Source organism: Octodon degus, unplaced genomic scaffold, assembly GCF_000260255.1.
Source record: "Octodon degus isolate 3935 unplaced genomic scaffold, OctDeg1.0 scaffold00026, whole genome shotgun sequence".
Lineage (NCBI taxonomy): Eukaryota > Metazoa > Chordata > Mammalia > Rodentia > Octodontidae > Octodon > Octodon degus.
In genome coordinates this window covers 12,338,317-12,353,634 of record NW_004524602.1, presented here as the reverse complement: position 1 = coordinate 12,353,634, position 15,318 = coordinate 12,338,317, and the positions used below count along the sequence as shown (strand labels likewise).

The window sequence follows — 15,318 nt, the reverse complement described above, 5'->3', positions numbered from 1 at the left end:
TGCGGTACCAGGGACTGAACTCGGGACCTTGCACTTGCCAGGCAAGCACTTATTCTACTGAGCTATCTCTCCCGCCCACTTGGCTGTTCTTGATGTTAGAGGGGCTCGGGTTCTCACTGACACTGAGGATGACTGTGTTCTCATTGGGAGCTCTGGTGCTTACCTTGAGCGTCGCTTCCTGGCTCCAGTGCAGACCCCTCAGCCTGCTGGCACAGACCCTTCATCCCGCTGGTGTAGACTTTCTAGCTTCCACCACTGACTTTTGAGCCCTTCCAGTGCAGATCCCTTGTATAGACCTGCATGAGACATTGTGATGGGCTCTCGGCCTCTAGCTGGCCTCATGCAAGACATCACTATGGGACCCAGGCCCACAGCTGGATTCTTCGGGTCTCTAGTGTGTGGACAGATCTCCTGCACTGTTTTGCATTTGACTATTTGGGTAAATATTATAAAACAACCCTATAAGTTATGTGTTCTATATTAAATCCAGGTTCTTGTAAACCCTGCCTACAACAAAAGGATGGATCCAACCAAAGATGTTTGAGATGTGTAGGCCTCTGAAAGTTAGGTTGTATCACACACACACACACACACAAACATTTGGGATCAGGGCACATCATCCCAAACTTTGACTGTAGAAGACCAGATATGCCACTTTCAAATATATTTCTTGGACATATTTTAAGGAACTGTAAACATAGGAGTGGTTCTGAAAAGATGCCCTTTGCAAAGTGTCCATCTACAAAGAACTCTTTTTTTTTTTTTTTTGCAGAACCAGAGATTGAACTCAGGCCCTTATGCTTTACAAAGGAAAGCTGCTTCAATAAAAATAATCAAGGAGCCGGGAAGATGGCTCAGTGGAATAAGCACTTCCCTGGCAAGTGCAAGGACCTGAGTTCAATGCCTAGTTCTGCAAAATAAATAAATAAATAAATAAATAAATAAATAATCAGAACAGGGAGAGGGCTTCTCCTGACAGCTTTGATTACCTGCACAGTAAGCCCACCTTCACTCACCGTGTTTCTTGTCACCATCCTACCAGGACTGCCTTACCATGCCTTGGAGCTCCTAAGCTCCACGCCTCACTACTTTCTGTGACTCAGGATGCCACATGCACTTTACTATCCAGCCCTTCTTTACACCTCATCCCTGTGGGCCTCTGGGACATGTGCATGTAAGTAAGACATAAAGCCGAAATTCTGTGACAGCCTGAAGGAGCCCCATCAGTACTGACTACCCTCCAGGACCTCCCTTGAGCAGAACATTGTGACGTCGGAGAGATGGACCCCTGCAGGTGTTTTTTGTTTTTGTTTTTGTTTTTTTTATTTTTTCCATAATTTTATTGAGAGACAAATAGCAATGAGACAGTTTCAAATCAAATTGGTCCTGCAGGTTGAAAAAGCGAAAATTATATTTATCTTAGACCACCTAATGTCCCACTATTGCATTTGATAAATGTTGTTTATTTGTTTGTTTGTACTGGGGATTGAAATCACAACCTTGTACTTGCCAAGCAGGTGCTTAGGCTGCTGAGCTTTTGCTCCAGCCCTTGATAAATGTACTGATTTATAATCTTTAGGCTGTGGTTATAGAAGTTCATGTTACCTCCTTCATGGCAAAATATGTCATTCAGAGTAACTCGACTCTGTGTCCCTGGACCATGATCACTCATATTTGGCCCAGAATAAACTGGTTTTTTTAAATATCCTTAAAGCAGGGAGTTGCTATTTTCATATCCACAAAGGGTAGAAGGAAGCTATTTTTCCCACTTGTGCACACACAAACCTCAGGCTCCTGAGAGCTGAGACTGGAGCTGACTTGCTCCGTGCGTAGAATCAATCAATAAATATATGATGAGCAAATAAAGGATCCTGAAATGCATGGCTGCCCCTCATTTCCCCTGGGCCCCTGATGTACCCAACCGAGGAAACTGCCCCTGTTCCACGTGACAAGATTTTTATTTATCTTCAGCAAAACATTCCTTCCTGTCTGCTCCTTCAATGAGAGAGGCTGACCCTCCAACAAGGTCAGAAAGAGCCCAGATCCTCCGTGAATAACAATGAACCCCATCATCAGGAATAAAACTTTCAAGGATATCAAGGGAATGAAGACAAACAGGTTTACCTGTATGTGGCAGCTGGTGTAAGTTACTACACTCAGGCAGTTCCTAGAGGAATACTCATCAGCCTTTTGGGGAACTACAGATTTACAGAGAGATACTTTTGTTTGCAAACCAAAACAATGAAGTAAAAGGAGATATTGGTGGCTCATATAACTGAAAATCCCATGGATATATCAAGCTTCAGAAATGGCTGGATGTAGGTAATCAAACGATGTCATCATTGTGGTGCACGCCTGTACCGCCAACACTCAGGCAGCTGAGGCAGTAGGACTGCCCAAAATTTGACACCAGCTTGGGCTACGTAGTGAGAACCTGCTTCAAAACAACAACCAAAAATTGATATAATAATCATGCAAATGTGCATCTCTAATCTGGTTCAGTCCTTCTCATTTGTTTTGTTTTTTTTTTGTTTTTGCTTTTTTTTTTTTTTATTTTAGGGAAGGGTCTACAGGGTGTTCAAGGTCTCACTACTAAATCAGACTTGTAGTGATCCACCTGTTTACAGTCTCCCAAGAGCTGGGATTATAGGCGGGTGCCACCAAGCCCAGTCTCAATCGCAGTCTCAGTGTGCTCCAGGGGTAGGGCCTGCAAGTCAGGCCCGGGGATTGAACCCCTATCCCTGTGCCTGGCAATTTAATCTGCTGAGCTATTTGGTCAGCTGTCCCAGTCTTTCTTCTCCAAACAGACAAATCCCTGTTTCTTTCAACGCATATTTCCCCCTTGAGCCCTTTACCCAACCTGCTGAAGAATCCTTTTCACTTGCACACATTTCCAGACTAGATTTCCCTTGCTGTGCATGCTCAGTACAGTTCCACAAGTTTCTCTGTCCTGTGTATTTCCTACATATCTGTAGCTGTGTCCAGGCTGGATCAGATTCAGGTTTGGTCTCTTGATAAGAGAACACATATTAGCAGAACCTTAGGACAGTGATGGCGAATCTTTTAGAGTTTTCCATGATGACAAATAGCGTGCTGCACCACACGTGCCATAGGTTTGCCATGACTGGCTTAGGAGGTGCGCACTGCCTGATTTTCTCCCTTCCTATGAAGTTAACAGCCACGATACCTAATGTCCATCTCTGTTAGTTTATGAGGATTGTCACCATTGTCAATCATTGTCATGGTGATAGTCTAACTCAAGGGTTGGCAAACCATGGCCAGATCTATTTCCATAAATAACTTTATTTTTTTACACTACTGATTGAATCCAGGGGTGCTCTACCACTGACGGCTCTTCATAGCCCTTTGGTTTTTTGTTTTTTGGGGTTTTTTTTAGACAAAACCTCACTAAATTGTCCCAACTGGTCTCAAACTTGTGATGCTCCTGCCTCAGACTCTGAACTAGCCGGGAGGCTTGTGCTGTCTCACATACAGTTTTATTGTGGAGAAGTGACACACACACACAATCAAATCCCCAAGATTTAAGGTCTAAGATCTAAGGTCTCCAGTACAACCTGGATCTCAGAAGGCTGCTGGTCCTCTCTGAGATACATCTGTTCCCCTGGGAGAAACCAGATTTAAGTGCAGATCCCCAAGAGTCACAAATTCTACAGCCCTGTCATGTCCCGTGTCGTGTGCCCCATGTCCCCCCAACCTCGGGCTCAGAGTCTGCCTTACTCTCCTGCTTCTACTCTATCTTGGGACACTTAACTCCTCCTTCCTCTCATAGGGAGAAAGATCCCCACAAACAGCTCAAGCTTTTTGGAAACCAAGACAACAAACTACCACAGGTAACCCTGTCTCTGCCCCCCGGTTTAAACTTCCTGGAGCACAACCCTATCCACCTTCTAAGCTAAGCAAGAGAAAAATCCTAGTAGCAAGTTAGCAAGTGATTGCTACTCTTTGTTATTTTTTAACATGCAAGCCAACACACAACATCTCAAACTTTCTACTACACTTCATTGACTATGTCACATAGAAAACAGCAGACAAATCCTGTTAGCTGAAGGAAAATAGAAGATCTATGTTTTTAAAAATAAAGACAAGAGGGGCTAGGTAGATAGCTCAGTAAAATAAGTGTGTGCCTGGCAAGCTCAGGGTCCTGAGTTCAGTCCCCAGTATCACAAAAATTAATAAGGACAAGTAGTGACCCCTCTCTGAATACTCTGGGACCTCTTAAGGTCCTCAAAATTCCTGCCTCATCTTTTTTCCTCTTCCAGAGTTGGAGCTTGAACCCAGCACCTCACATATGCTAGCTAGGCAAGTGCTCTGTCTTTGAGCTACTTGCCCAGCATTTTTCTCCTTTTTAATTTTGAATCAGGGTCTAAGTTCCTGGCCTTGTACTTGCAAATCCCCCTGGCCCAGCTTCCCTAGCAACGTCCCAGGACCTTGGGAGGGAGAAGCTCCGCAAAACAGAATTTTAGAAGTTAGGGTGTTTTTTTTTTTTTTTTTTTTTTTCTTCCTTCTCCAGATAAACAACTTCTTCCAACTTCCTCTTGCCCAGCCCTTAACCACTACCCCCTGCTCTCCTCAGGCCAGATAAAAGAAACAAAATATGCAGCTGCTGCCCCCAGGAGATTAGGGCCCATTTTCCTTTCCACAGGAAAGGGAGAGTGCTGAAGACGACCTGGTGAGATCTCTCTGCAACCCCTCCATTCTGTCCCTGGCTCCGTGAGACCCTCACACATGTGCACCCCGAGGAGCAGGCCTGAGTGTGGAGACCTGAGGGCTGGTCTCTCTGGAGGCCTGCCCTCCTGCTGCATTTTGCATTTGCTCCATCCTCTTCCCTGCAACCCCATCCTCCTTGTTTTGTGTTCCACAGCAGAAAGTAGCTGTCCTACTGGGCATGGCCACGTAGGTCCACTTTGCTCACTGCTGCTCAGTTCAAAGGAGGCCATTTATTTTGGTAAGAAGGGAAAATGAGGGCCAGGGAGATAGCTCAGTAGAATAAGTGCTTGCCTGGCAAGGGCAAGGCCCTGAATTCAATCCCTGGTACTGAAGAAAAAAAAAAAAGGAGGAGGAAGAAGAAGAAGAGGAGGAGGAGGAGCAGGAAAAGGAAGAGGAGGAGGAGGAAGAGGAAGAAGAAGAAAAAAGGAATTGATTCAAAGCTGGCTCTGAGAACAAGGAGGGACCTCCTCACCCAAATCAGCATCACATCCATGGCAGCTGACAGCTTAGAAGTTGTTAGTGTTGTTTATAACAAAGAGTGGGCTGGAAAGACATATAATGGGACAATATTGGACATATCAACTTCCACCCTCCTAGGCCCTGACCTCCTGGGGGGGCATCTGCATATTATCAAGCCTGAGGGGAGAGGGTGGTAGTTAGGTTCCAGACATCAGAAGATTAGAGAAGCTATTGATCTCTAAAGGAAAAAATAATCTAACTTTTTTTTTTTTTTTTTTTTTATGCAGGTTCTTCCTGTGCAACTTGGACTCAGTGATTCTACTGTTTTCAGCCTCACTAGAGCTGGGATTGCAGGCATGCGCCATCACACCTCGACTCAGTCACCAGCTCAGCGTGCCTGGGGACAGGGCCAGTGCAGCATGTGGTGCCAGGGATCAAACCCCAGTCCCTGCGCTCACCTAAGCAAACATTTAGTCCACCGAGCTACCTCACCAGCCCTAAATCTAACTTCTAAAGTTCCATTTGGCCCTGCTGGTTCCACTCTGAGCTCCTAATTCTCTATCTTTCCAATTGAAATGGCCAACAGATAGTCATGAGTATCCCTCAGGGCCAAATTTTCCAGATCCATAAATCTCCATCGTTGGCTATTGCAAATATCCCTTCCTCTCAGCCCCTATTGGCCAGAACTCACCCCAATGCCCCTGGCTGGAAGGGAGGCTATGCAATGTGGTCTCTGTGGGATGGATTGTTAAGAGGAAGAAAGGTAAACCGGCTACCGGAGCCAGTTGCCTCCTCCACAGTCCATATCAAATGCTTAGTTAAGACGGAGATGAGTTTGGCATCTCCTAGAAAGGAGGCCAAAAGACACACGATAAGCTGACTCAAGCAGGCAGCTATAATCTGTAAAGAGCAACTGACACCAACTGGAAACAGACCTGATACCATCTTTTCAGAGGGCCGATTCTCAGATAGAAGGCTCTATACATTTACATTTGAATTCACATGATTTCCATTTCTATTAACTGAGGATAAGGGAAAATGTGCCCCTTGCTTTACAAGTACCGCCAGTTACTAGTCTTTTCAAGTTTGACCAATTGGAAAGATGAGAAAGGGCACCTCACTTTTTAACGTGCATTTCCCTACGTGTAAGTGAGTTTGTACTTTATCTCCATTTCAAGCAGGATGAATATATTTCCTATTTGTTGATTTATCACAGCCGTGGGACACACAGATTTGTGGCATCCTTGCACCTGTGCATGTAGAGCTCTTCTCGAAAACAACTTGCTAGGATGAATCACTATTCTCACCTCTAACCCAGCAACCCCTCCTCTGGGAAGCTACGCGTCGTCGGAGATAACCTAAACTATATGCACTGTGGAGGAGGGGGAGTTTCCTTTCTACTCCTTGAAAGGTCACTGGAATGAACAGATAATAGAAATTTTCAGCAGGAGAAAATGCATGCAGTTATATTAAGGTGTAAAAGGGAAAAAAATCATAGCAGGCGGAAAGGCATAAGATGGTCAGAGACTGCCAAGGGGACAAAGGGTAGCCTGGCCCTTTTACCTGTTACTCATTAAAGGCATGATTTATATTTTCTTCAGAGGCAACCAGATTCTTAAAAGCTGCTTTTGCTAGAAAAATGAAATAGAGACTCTTCACTTGGGCCTACCAGTGTCCAGTGGGTAACTCAAAGCAGAACAAAGCTTGCTCTTTATTTTGTACCTGTTTCCTTTATTACCTTAAAACTTTGGATCAAATCTTTGCTCAGCTGCATGTAGGCATGTTGATCATTGAGAAAATATCTGGAAATCAGCAATACATATTGATCCACCCTAAATTTGTATGACCTGTCTCATCCCCCTTCAAGACAGAGATGAATGATTTGCAGGGACATTCGACTACAAATGTGTGCCCAGAAGTCTCCAGTTGCTGCCATATGTGTGTGGTCACCTTGGATTTCACCAGCGTCTCCATAAACAGAGACTGCTCCAAAAAGAAACAGTCACTTCACAGAGATTGGATTGTCCCTTCAGGTGACCAGGACATCCCCAGAGCCACACTGCAAGACTAACACTGAGAGAATGGTCAGCTAGACCCTGGCCCACCCCACCAATTCCTTAAAAGCAGTTCACTTCCTTTTCTCAACTGGCTCTTCTGGTCACCTCCCTCAGGGCCGTGGCCCCTGGACTCCTCAGGCCGAGGTACCTTCCCAATTCCTCAGACTCTAACTCTGCCTGATGAATCTGCCTATGCCTCTCACTAGTGGGTATCAAACGCTTTTCTGCAGTAAGACACATAGCACCTGCCTGGTGCCAGGCTGAGGCCCCATCTCCTCTTTAGGGAGGCCTGCTCTGATCCTGTCCAATGACAACCGGAGCATGACTACTCACTCACCCAAGGCGACCCACCAGTTTATGTAGCTCCTTTTCTGCAGAACACAGGAAAATGAGGAACGTAGACTCATTTGAAAGGGAAATAATACGTGGCTTTTAGGGGAACTCAGTGGCCTTGGAAAACAACACAGTGGTCTTGGACAAAGTCCTCTACAACCACAGAACAGACAGCATTAGAAATGGTTCTCTGTGGAGCATAAACAGAGGACAGAAGTCTGTTCACATGTGTTAACAGACCTCCGTGTTCCTTCCTACAATGAAGTTAGTCTTCTCTGGTTAATGAAATTTCAGTAAGAAGATGGAGGACAATGTTGTTCCCATTTTGGGGAATTGGATGAGTAGACAAAGGAGCTTTGTAGAAAGCTTAGTTCTGGGCAAGGAGGGAGAGGAACAAGGGCAGGGCAGAGGTGCCCAAATGCTGGCTGTAGTCATGCCAACTTCAATCTATGAGTTATCATTTTTTCTACCCCAACAGCACAAAGATAGTCATCATGTCATTATTTATAATAGAAAAAGTTTAAAAACAATTGGAGTAGCCAACAATGCTTAACAAGGTTTAGCCAAGCTATGGCATGAAGCAATCCTACATGCATTAAAATGGTAATTTTTTTTTATTTTTTTATTTTAGGGAAGGGTCTACTGGGTGTTCAGGGTCTCACTACCAGAGTGGACTCATAGTTATCCACCTGTTTACAGCCTCCCAAGAGCACACACCACCATTCCCAGTCTCAATTGCCAGCTCAGTGTGCCCTAGGAGCCGGGGCCAACACAGCAGGCCCAGGGATTAAACCCCCAACCCCTGCACCTGCTTGCAGGCTCTTTAATCCACTGAGCTATTTGTGTGTGTGTGGGGGGGGGGTTTGGTGGTACCAGGGATCGAACTCAGGACCTTGCACTTGCCAGGCAGGTGTTTATGGCACTGAGCACTAAGCTCTTTGGCCTGCCCTAAAATGGTAACTAACGGCCAGGGATATAGCTCAATGGCACAAGTGCCTTCCTGGCAAGCACAAGGTCCTGAGTTTGATTCCCAGTACCAAAGAAATAAAAAATAAAATGGTAACTATGAAGACTATGGAGAGAAATGTAAATTAGTCTTGACATAAAATATGGGTAGGCTGGGTGTGGTGGTGCACGTTTGTCACCCCAGCACTCGGGAGGCTGTGTAAGGAGGATTGCCACGCGTTCCAGGCCAGCCTGGACTAAACAGCAAGACATTGTATCAAAAAATAAAGAAATAAAATATGGGTAGCTATGTGAGGTAATGTTGATTAGCCCAATGTAGCCATTCCACAGTGTTTACATATCTCAAAAGACTGTGTTGCACACAACATGTATAACTTTTATAATAACTAAAGAGCAATATTTTAAAAAATAAATAGACAAAGTGTGGTTAGAACATGTCTCTTATTTTGAGAAGCCAACACTGCTTCTACAGAAACAGCGTCTCTCCCTGGTTATCGGGCCGTCGGTACTCCCAAGCCCTGCCTGCAGGACTATACACAGGACACAGAGCCGGAGAGTCCTCAAGTCCCTCCTCCCACCAAGTGTAAGCGTGTGATTCCTGGAGGGCTCATGACATTGAGCATCAGGAGCTCGTCTTCCTGTGAGGACCACAGGAGCCAAGCCACGCTGTTGGCCGTTCTTCCCACTGCATTGAAAGAGCACAGAACAAAGCAACACAGAGGAGAGCAGAGCAAGGCGTGAAGAGACCCAAGGCCTTAACACGATCACTGGAGCACGTCGTTCAAGTCTGCTGTGCTATAAGCCAGGGCATCTCCTGGTGAATAAACCAGGTACAGACAGAAATAGAGATCGAGCCAGAGATGGGCATGGACATGGAGACAGAAAGAAAACTAGAAGGAAATACACAAAAGACTTGTTGGGTGGGGTAAAGGATTTTTGGGACTTTCCCCCTACATTTTTATTCTATTTGTAATGCCACATTGTGTTTATAATTTCAAAAAATTCATTGAAGAAAGAAAAAAGGGCCCTACAGGAGCCCAGTACAGCTGCAAGTGGTCTTATTTTAGGGTTCATGTGCGTGTAGACTTGGGAGATCAGGGAAGTTTGCTGACCAACCACTGCAAATTGAATTCTGCCTCCTGAAAAGCCAGTGAAGCGAATCAATTCTTGTCCTCATCCAAAGGACGATGTCTTGAACATAAGTGAAAAGAGAACACTTGACATACTGTGTCTGATGGCGTCCTGTTGTGCCAGCTGACACCTTAGAAAATTGTTGTGTTAGCATTCGTTTCAGCTCTATTGTTTGTTCACTACCTATTGCTGCTGTAACAAGCAACCACAAACCTCGCACTTCTCCTAAGCACTCTGGGAAGCTGAGGCAAGAGGACTGCAAGTTTGAGCCCAGCCCAGGCAACTTAATGACTCAGTGGGATGCTGTCTCAAAGGTAAAAGGGATGTGAAGGCCTATGGCTCATTTACCAGTACAGGAAAAACAGAACTCAAAAAATATCTCCCACACACTTAGGTCTGGGGACACTGCATATAGTGCTTGCCTATCATGCATACGGACCTGGATTCATTCCCTCAACGACCCTCTTTTAACCTCAAATGAATACAGATTTATTAGCCCACATTTCTGGAGCCCAGATCTTCAAGATGGATCTCACGGGGCAGGACTGTGTTCCCACTGGGAGCTCTGGGGAGAATCTGTCTCATGTTCCATGGCTCTGGTGATTCCCTGCGTTTCTTAGCCCATCTCTCTCTCCACCTTCCAAGCCAGAGCAGTGCATTTCCCAATCGCTGTCTGACCCTCCCCTCTCTTACTGCATTCCATAACGATGCAATTCCATGGGGCCTAACAGTAAAATCTCTTGGTTTCATAATCTTTAACCTAATCGGATCAACAAGCTCCCTTTTGCCAGGCAAAACAACAGGCTCCAGGGCTCTGGCCGTGGAGATCGCAGAGGAGTCATGGTTCTGCCTGCCATACTGGTTGTGTGATGACAACATTAAAAACTCAGAACGGGAAAAGAAACAACTCCACACAAAAGCTCTTCAATCACTTTAATGAAGTCGTGAATATATATAATATTTTTGGTGATATTAGGGATCAAACCTGGGAGTGCTCTACTCCTGAGCTATATCCCCAGCCTTTCTTATATTTCCTTTCGTCTTTTTTTCCCTTTTCTTCTTTATATTTCTTTTAAACTAAGGTCTTGCTAAATGGCCCAGACTGCCCTCAAATTTGCTTGCTTGCTTGCTTTTCTTTTCTTTTTTTTTTTGTATTTTAGTATAGGGTCTCACTACACAGATAGGACTTGTAGTGATCCTCCTGTTTTCAGCCTCCCAAGCTCTTGCCTTCAAATTTGCAATCCTCCTGTCTTAGCCTCTGAGTAGCTAGGATTACAAACATGCACCACCATGCCCAGCTAATATCTTTCTTAACTTTAATTACTATTAATATTACCATTAGGTAATAATATCATTCCTAACCCTTTTCAATCTTTTTTCCTATTTAGCTTTTCACATAGTTAAAATTATAGCATTTGTATCACTTTTTTTTAAATGTTTACTATACCTTATAAGCCTTTTCCTGTGCTGCCACATGGTATCTATGGAATGTATTAGCTGTAGCTGTGTAATATTCCCCCAGTATTGAAAAAACAATTCCAAGGCTGGATGTGGTGGTGCACACCAATAATCCCAGCACTCAGGAGGCTGAGACAGGAGGATCATTGGGGCTATGAAGAGAGCTCAAGTCCAAGCCTGAACTGCATAGAGATCTCTCAGGAAAAAAAAATCCATTGAGAAAAGATGCTGTTATTTATTTAACCAACTCCCTACTGTTAAATCGTTAGGCTGCCATTCAGAAAATTTCTCACTTTTTATAAGTTGCTTGCTTGCTTTTTTTTTTTTTTTTTAACAGTGCTGGTGATTGAACACAGACAGGGCTTTTGTACTAAGTACTAAACCATATCCGCAGCTCTTTTGTATTTTAAGACAGGTTTTCCCTAGGTCCTTAAGTTCCCCCAGCTGGGCTTGAACACACAAGTGGTTGCTTCACCACATCTGGCTCTTATGGTAGGACCTTACACTGACATTTTTAAGAGATTCCCAACTTTTTTTTTTTCCTTTTGGCAGTAGTGGGTTTCAACCGTGCTGTTTCCATGCTAGGTAAGAGCTCTACAACCAAACTATACCCCCAGCCCTTTCTCATTTTTACTGTAATTAGGGTCTCACTAATTTGCCCAGCCTGCCTTCTTCCTTATCCTTCTGTCTCAGCCTCCTGATTAGCTGGAATTACTGTCTAGGCATATGCCACCTTCCTGGTTCATAAAGCCTTTTTAAATTTGTGAATTATTTGTTTAGGATAGATTTTTAGAAGTGGAATTATCAAGCCGGAGGAAATAAAACACTTGGACATGAATAGCCAAATTATATCCCCAAAGGTTACAGTGACTTCACTGCCCCCTGCAAAGAAAGAGAATTTTCTCCCTTGAATTCCATCAGTCATTGTCACTCCAGGGGATTGAATTCAAAGCCCTTGCCAAATGTCATTTGACTCATTCTCTATACCCTGTTTGTTCTCTGGGGAATATTTTTCTTGTAATGTAATTTTCAGGATAGAGCCCAGGACCTTGTGTGTGCTAGGCAAGAACTCTGCCGCTGAGCTGTAACCCCAGCCCTTACTCTGGGGAGTCTTGCCCCCTCACCATAGCAGAGATCATGAAAACATCATTAATAATTTCCTACATACAATTACACACGTTGTAAGTAAGTTAGCCAGTTAACTAATTGAACTTTTTTTCCAAAGACAAATGAAGTTAGAAACTACCTTCCCAGCAGCAATTTTTATTTTAATTTTTGTTCATTTTTTTTTGCCATAGTAGAGGTTGAACCCAGGACTTCTTCACTGAGCTATGTCCCCAGCCCTTGTTCTAGTCTTCATTTTGAGACAGGGTATCACTAAGTCACTAAATTGCCTGGCCTGGGCTCCAACTCATGATCCTCCTGTTTCAACCTCCTAGTGTGCTAGGATTACAGGTGTGTACCACCACACCAGGCTATTATTCTACTTTCATTATTTGTACAGAGCTCCAGTTCCTCAGCCAATAGCTTCAGGATATGTCTGGAACATGCCAACGTGTCTTTCTTATCTCTTCAGCCCTACCCAGTTGATCCCATCTGTGAGGACCTCAGCTGTCCATCTTCCAGAACTCTGGAAAGAAAAATGGCCTGATCGCCTCGCCTTTGCCAACCATGGCATCTCAGGCCACTGTGACAACAGAGAGGAGCAAAGCCGCGTTAGCACCTAGACTCGGGGCCACCTCTGGTCCTCAGCGGGCACTCCCAAGAATAGCCAACATCTGCCAAGTAATTGCTAAAGTGTAGGTGGTGTGCCTCGTACCACAAATAGGTCATCTTGTTTTTCCTTAAAGCACCCTGGAAGGTTTCTATTATTAGGACCATTATAGAGACAAAGAAATTAGGGCTCAGAGAAGTTAAGGTGCTTCCAAGTCCACATGGCTAACAAGAGGCAAAGCCAGGATGTGAGATCAGATTGTATCTGAGTCAAGACGAAGAGCCTTTACTGCCACATTAGATGGTATTTTGCACTAAAATTTCTACAATACATTGTCTTGGGTGTTACTCATCAAAACACTGATTCTAAGGTAAAAGCAATTTAGTGCCTTTCTATTCCTAAACAAAGGCAAGGCTTGGGGGTGCAGGTCAGGGTCGAGCATTCGCCTGGTGTGGGTGAGGCCCTGGGTTCCATCCACAGCAGAACAAAGCAAACAAAACCCCAGTGGGCCCTCGGCAGAGAACCATGGGAGAAGGAGGTGTCTGTCCTTTGTGTACACATTCTTTTGCTATCTGATTTCTTTTCTCAACTGGAAAATACCATGAGGAAATGAAGGTGTTGTGACACTGAGGTCCTGGTTTGGCTCTCAGAGCAGGTGGGGCAGGGCAGGACCTTGCATTTTGGGCTCTGCCTGCCCAAAATTTCCAAGGCCTGGAGGCACCAGGGCACCAGGGCACCATGTCAGGCACAGGCACACATGGAAGGTCTCAGCCTGGGATTCGGAGGGAGTCTGGCAGCCAAGAAGCTGCACTCTGAGATAGCTACACAGCAGAGATGGGGGACAAGTGGATAGGGACATTAACCTCCTCAGCCTCAGGAATCTTCGGAGCAGCCTGCAGATTCAGAAGTCACTTTCCCGGAAATCAAACGCAGGACCTCGCATTTGCCAGGCAGGTGCCGCACTATGTCCCCAGCTCTTCTGTGAACCTTTCTGATGCTAAGCTTCCTCCCTGAGGCAGCCCCTGTCCGTCCTTCCTGGGCATCTGCTGTTCCTAGGCCACAGAGGTCCTGGGTTAGTAGCAGGGATCACAGCAGCAACACTAGGAGTGACAGTAGCCGTGGTGCTGGTGGCAGTAGTGGTGGTAGAAACTGAGAGCAGGAAGCATAACCACTACAACGAGCTACTGAGCTTTCCCTGCTGGGGCTTCATCTGCTTTGCGCATATGTGCTGGTCATCAAACCCAGGGCATCGCACATGCTAAGCACGTGTTCTGCCACTGGGCTATGCTCCCAGGCCAATGGCGGCAAGCCTGTGGCACCTGGGTTGTTTTATTTTAAGACAAAAGATATCCATGCAGGAACTGCTGTTGCCTAAATTAAAACCCCTGGATTCAGATTAAACTGCAGTGCTGGCACTTGGCCATATAAGTGGGTCTGGGGTTGTAGTTTAGACGCTCACCTCTAAAAGCTCACCAATGCTGCCCTCGGCTTCACTGTCCATTGTCTATCACCTGTCTACCCACCTGTCTGTCTGTCTATCTATCTATCATCTATCTATGCCCATATCTATCTATGCAGGCATAGGGATTAGCCCAGGGCAGCAAGCATGCTGGGCAATTGCCTTACTGCTGAGACTTTTGCCATGTAAGGTAGGATAGTCATAGGTTTGGGGATTTAGAGATGGACATCGAGCCGGGTGTGGTGGCACCTGCTTATAATTCCAACACTCCGAGCCAGAGGCAGGAAGATCACGAACTCAAACCCAGCCTGGGTGATTCAATGAGTTAGTGAGAACTTTCTCAAAAATAAAAAAGAGGGGCTGAGGATGTAGCTTAGTGTGAAGGCCCTGGATTCAATCTCTAGTCCAGCCCTTCCCCCCACTAAAGATCCAGATGTCTTCAGGGTCCATTATCCTGTCTAACCCATCCACAGAAACGGTGCTGAGTGAGGAAGATAGGAAGGCTTATGGAAGGCACAAGCCTGCCTTGCCCCTTGCTGTTCCCTGGCCAGGGCCATGGAGCCGGAGGTGTGGGGTTCACACGCAGAGGACTATGGAGAAGACAGCACCAGAATGAAAGGAGCCAGTTGGCCACCCGCAGAATGCAGAGTTGAACAGATTAGAAGGGATGGAGAGGGCACTCAGGCCAGTTCGCTATGAAGAGCTTCTCCTTGGTAATGTTCCTTTTTCTCAAGATGGTGTCTCACTAGGTTGTTGCCCAGCTAATCTCAGACTCGCGAGCTGAAGTGACACTCCGGCCTCAGCCTCCTACATAGCTGGGATTATAGTGTGTGCCACTGTGCAGAGCTGCCATAACATTTTTTGTGGTACTGGGGATTGAATGTAGAGGTTCTCTAACACTGAGCTACGTCTCCAGCCACGCCCTACCATTTTATTTTATTTATTTATTTATTTATTTAGAGACAGGTTTTGCCAAGTCACGTCAGTGTCCCTTAGCACTGTGATTACAGGCT

General features: G+C 45.3%; 1 pseudogene; it reads right to left on the bottom strand.

Annotated features, from left to right (window-relative positions):
- Positions 1–14,347, bottom strand: part of LOC101578864 — a 16,816-nt pseudogene extending 2,469 nt beyond the window's left edge.
- Positions 14,348–15,318: the final 971 nt, after the last annotated feature.